We start from the raw sequence: 5,717 nt of genomic DNA, 5'->3' as shown, positions 1-5,717 counted from the left end.
CAATGTTCCTAAAAATTCACCTAGTAGTTCTGTAGGGCAACCATGTTTTATGTTGTTCCATCTCCATGGTGCAATTTTAGAAGCTGCAGTGGCTCACTCCAAATCTGGGGATTTCCCTGAGATCCACCTTTCTCTTCTCCCAGGAGCAGAAGCTGCCAAATATATACATTTCAACCCAATGGGAGAGAAAGGGTGAGACCTTACCGCACATTGCCCCATGAAGGTGTAGGTTTTGTGGCAGTGAGAAAAAACACACGGAAAAGGCAAGGGCTTAACTTAAACATGTGATGAATGAAATAACTCTTATTTCTAACTATTTGTATGTTCAAATCTGCTCAAGTGCTGCTCATTTCATACCAAATCCTACATCTGAACATTGCACATACAAGAATGCACATACAAGAATACTACTTTTTTCTCCACTGTGTCTTAGAATAAGGCCCTTCCTGGCTTCCTAAGACAGATGCTGGAAATAGCAATTATTTTTGCAGGCAGCAAAGAGGGATGCAGGAAATAAAGGTCAAGAGTACCTGCTTCTTTTGTTTTCAACTTAAGAAAAGTCAAGCCATGGTACGATGGAAGAAACTAAATGCCAGTATTTATTTCTTTGGTCCCTCTGTTTTTCCTAACCGTAACTACTACTTTACCCTGCCACATTCACCAACGTATTTTTTTGATTTGTTTTCTTCCCTGCATTTGAGGTCAGCTGAGCTAGCCCATTCCCTCAGTCTGAAAACTTTGAACTCTCAGTTCTCTATTAAGCAAGCAGCCCAAAAAGTCCCAGGTATCTATTGCCACTGTGAAAATAATCTTTTTTTTATTTAACATTTTGTTTCTTTTCAACCCTAACCCTGAGGTTCTACATTGTAAACTCTCATAAACTTGCATCTTTTCACAAACTCAGAAAATACATTTGCAGTAACTAATGACCTTTCAAACCTTTCAATGACACCTCTTCTACCTGGAGAAGTGGAGCCAGGATGGAGGTGTGCAGTCTTTTGCATTTGTAAGCACCCTCTGATCTCTCTTCTGCTGGAATTCTGCAGGGCATGGGAGCAACACTGCCTTGGATAAAGAGGTAAACTACAGTTGTGCCAGCAGCAGAGGCCAGCACCTCTGGGAGTGCTGGCTGTGATACTGGCAGATTTGTCTGTGTGATTCCTGTTTTTGTAATCAGTGTTGGAAGTCTTGCTGCTAGTTTGGAAAGCTGGGGGTCAAAACACTGTTCTTTTTATAAAGTACTTTTGATTTTTGTGTAGAAAGTTAAGCCAACTGCTTTTCATCTATCACTGGGATACTATTGACCTTAGGCTGAATCTAGCTCAGGCTGTTGCCAGGACAGTGTTAGTGTTGCCTGACTGTCAGGTTGGCTCAGTCTGGCTCTGACTGCTTTAGTCCCTTTCTTTAAGAGTAATTGTTTACTCCTGGAGTTGATAAAAATCTAAGAATTAAGTTGACTTCTCTTGCATTTCTAGTGATGACTTGCTCAGATGTAATTCTAAAACCATGGGGTAATGCTAGTATCTGATTAGCAAGTGACTTGCAAGTGTCCCCTTTGGTCTCCAAAGTTGTAAATATGTTGGTGAAATTCTTTTTTTAAAACATTTGCATGCCTGACCAGAGCTATTAAAATTATTCCTCCATAATTTCCAAAATAAACAAGTGGCATTTGAGAAATTAGAAAGGTTGTTAACTGAGATTAATATTATAATCTAAGCTAGCAGTGGTATCATTACTAATTTTTGCGAGAGTTAATAGCAAGATGATAGGTGATGTCTGAGTGTAAGCTTAGGAATGTTTTTTCTCTCTTCCATTGATTCAAGGCTGTACTGCTTTTAGCCCCTAAAAGTTAATATTTGCCTGTATAGTGCCTCATTTAAGTTAATGCTCATGCCATTGAAACCATAGGAGGTGTAGTTGCCAAATCAAAGGAATACTGTCAATCAGTGTAGCTGCCATTGTACTTTGCACAGCAGATGAGGTGAGGCTTAGAGCTTTGTTTCAAAGTGACAGCATCCGTCTGAGCTGTGCAATGACACCATTTCCTTGCCCTCTGTGCTAGAGGATCCTAGTGTTGGTCTCTGGCAGGGCCATATCCCTGGAGCTGCTTTACTGATATTCTGAGCATGGGAACTGTGCTTGTTTTTTTCAGTCCAAGGCTTGATTTCAAGGCCACCTCAGAATTCTTTCAGTAGTTGTACAGCCTCCTTGATAAGCTGATATAGGCTGCTTTGGAAACATGCAAGATGTTTTGTGTGCATGATTGTCAGGGAGGTTAATGCACCAGAGTTAATTCTGAGCCCATCCAGATACACTTGACTATTTTGGTATTTTTGTGATATGGTAGCCTTTAAGCTTTTTGTTTCCACCCTCCCTACTCTAGCATGAATAATGTTAATACAGTAAAGTAAAATTCATGAAATCACGAAGTACATGCAATTCTTCTGGGTCTGAACACAGGCTGGTTGAATTAGACAAGTAACAGTACTTCCCCTCTCCAAAAGGCTGTCTAAATAGGTTGAGTCAAAGTGCCCAGAACTTGCTAACTCTTCTGGGTGAAGGGGTTGATCCTTTAAGACTTAACATTTTAAGAAAATGCTACAAAAAGCATTTAGAGAGAATTCCAACAAAATGTGATCAGCCATGAATAGAATATTGTCCTTCAGAATCTTTGATACCAAGCAGTTGGAAAAAAGAATAAACAAGACTAAGTATGACTCTGAAGGCACACAGCAAGTTGAAATTGCTCTGAACTTCAGCTTCTCTGAACTGACTATGACATGCATGACTGGAGTACGGATGACAAGCTGGAATCTTCAGTACTGAGAGAGAACAGATGCAGATAATAAGGTGCTGTGATATGAAGAACTATTTTAATTTAAAAGAGTATCTGCTGCATATCCTTTTGTTCTTCATTGGGAATTTCTTGAAACATGGGGAGGAAGCTCAGCCCCACCAGGATGATGCAAGCAAGAACACCTTGGGTGCAGAATGAGTGACAATTCAATGCTGTGACATTGAATCGAGACCAAGTCAAGCAGCTGGGTTGAAGACTTGATGGATACATGTGGTTTGACAAACATATTTGGTGTTTCAGCCAGTGCTGAGCTCTGAAGATTGCAGTCATTGGAGCAACTGGTGATAAAGTATTGAAGACTACTAAAAGGAAAGTACCTGGTAAAAAAACCTGTGAAGTCACCTACACTGAGCTTTTTCTTTATTTTAGCAATCATCAAGTGTTTCTTTTACGTTAGAGATCTTACTTCTGTGAGACTGGCAGCAACTGGCTGGGAAACTGTTTGCTGAGGAAATAAGCCACTTGTTTTGCACAATTCAAAAAACTGATTATTGAGTTTACTTTGTAGGATTTTTTCTAGATTCTTCTCTCATACCAAGAAGTCAGTTGCATGCCTTGTTGATTATTTGTGCTGAGAATTATCTTCACAAAAACTCTAGGTTCCTCTGTTGTAAGGTTTCCAAACAACCTACAGGGAGAACATTTAAGACAGACTGATTATTCTTAACTTCAAGTCAGTGATATTAAGTCTCTCGGAGAACATCCATGTACTGCTTTATTGTCCACAGAAATGTTGAATTAGCTGCCTGAATTCACAATGAGATTCTGATGCATAGCAGCAAAGAATTACAAACTTCTGCATGTGACTTCAGAGTTTTTCTATAATTTCCTTGTGACAATAGGCAGTGGGGTCATGACTGGTATTTTTTATTCATTAAAGGCTTTATCAGGAAATAGATTGAACTCTCACCAGATTGGAGCAGTAAAAAATGAGCCAAATAATACACATATGGACTTAACGTATGGCCTTATAGTGTGGTACCTTCATACCACTGCAGCTTGGTGAATTTTTTAGAAGTATCTGTGTTGCACGGGAAGGGACCTGTTTCCCAGCAGGAACAATCTGCTGTTAGTTAAGGTCATAATGAATGCCTAATAGAAGTTTTTTCCCCTGTGGATCAGCAGGAAACTAAACAAGAAGGAATAAATAATGGAACAAATGATAGGACCATCACTCCCTCTTCCAGGGCATTTTGCCCACTGAATCATCTGGGTAAGAGCAAGTGTCCTGTCTTTGGAAATGTGTTGCCCACTGCTATTAGTACTTGGCCAACACTGCAAAACCCAAGCAAGATCCAAATGCCAACAGCTGATTTAAGTGTTGTTTGGTTTTGGTTTGTCAGGAGACCCAACTAAACAGTTCTAAGGTAATGGGAAAGTGGCAAAAATGCTACTGGAAGTATGTCCACTGTGACTCAAGGGTCTGTGACCTAGGAGTGATTTGCCTCACTCTGACACCCTGAACCTGCAGCGAAGTCTTTGCACCTGGTCATGTTCTTTGGGTCTAGTCTGGAACCGAGCTCTCCATTGTCACAAGGGAGTCTTGGAAAGGGCAAACAAAGGCAGAAAGCAGTTCTTGCACAATGGAACTCAGATATTGCTGGCTGGTGAGTGTCCTATCAGAAGCCTATCAAGACTGATCCTGGTGGCTTGTGGGCTGTGACAGCTCTGATGGGATGGGAGGGGACAGTCCGTATCCTGCTACAGTGTCTGTTTGTGCCTTCTTTCTTATAAGGTCTCTGAAGAGAAAGGTAGACCTCTGGCTTGGTTTTGTGAAGCTACTAGAAGCTGAGAAGAGATAGAGAGAGGGGGATGCATCTTCATGCTTCTTTTTTTTTTTATCATGTAGGAGCAAAAGAAATGCCAAACATTAGACCTCGTCACACAGGACAGTAGCAGGAGAAAAAAAAAAAAAGAAAAAAAAAGTGAGGTGTGTATGTGCTTACTGGTGTACTTCAAGGAGAATGTTTACTGGATGTCATAACAAACTACATCTTTAGCCTATTATTCTTTTTAACAACAGGACCATCAGTACTTATTAATTTAGCAATTTGCTTCAGCTAATGCTTTCAGGATCTATTTCCTGCAAATTAGGAACACACGTGTTACTATGGGAATATACAAGAAGGTACCTATTTAGACAGTATTTTTATTTCAGACTCCTTTCACTTTGAATTAAATATGAGTGCTAAAAGATGCCATTTCATACTGTATGAGGCTGATGACACAAATCCTGTCTCAGGGTGGTTTTTATTACTTTTTCATTACAGCTTTTGTAGTTCAAAGACTCCTGCCAGAGCTTTGATGTGGGGAAACCTGCTGCGTTGTCATCTCTGGATACTAAAAGTGCATCACAAGGAATATAGGTTGGTGCTGAACACCTATTAGCAAAGACTACAAATAGAACCCTCAAGGAATGTGTTTTCTTCGTGAAAGATGCAATTATACGAGTTCGCCCTTGTAACAGTAGGTTTGTGGTGCGGTTGAAATTGGGATTTTGGTGGGTTTTGCCGCGTTTTTGCCCTCCCGTGCCTTGGGGACTGTGCCGCCGCCTGCAGTTCCTGCGTGCCCGCGCAGGGGGCGCTGCGAGCCCGGCGTTCCCGCCCGCAGGCCCTAGGAACATCGACAGTGCCGTGGGGATGTACCGGGAACATCGACAGTGCCGTGGGGATGTACCGGGAACATCCATAATGCAGTGGGGATGTACCGGGAACATCCATAGTGCCGTGGGGATGTGCCGGGAACATCCATAGTGCCGTGGGGATGTACCGGGAGCATCCATAATGCAGTGGGGATGTGCCGGGAACATCCATAATGCAGTGGGGATGTACCGGGAACATCCATAGTGCCGTGGGGATGT

Source organism: Corvus kubaryi, unplaced genomic scaffold (genome assembly GCF_017639235.1).
Source record: "Corvus kubaryi isolate FWS band 111438036 unplaced genomic scaffold, C.kubaryi_AGA036_p1.0 37385, whole genome shotgun sequence".
NCBI lineage: Eukaryota > Metazoa > Chordata > Aves > Passeriformes > Corvidae > Corvus > Corvus kubaryi.
The sequence above is the reverse complement of the archived record's forward strand: the minus strand, read 5'-3'. Positions refer to the sequence as shown.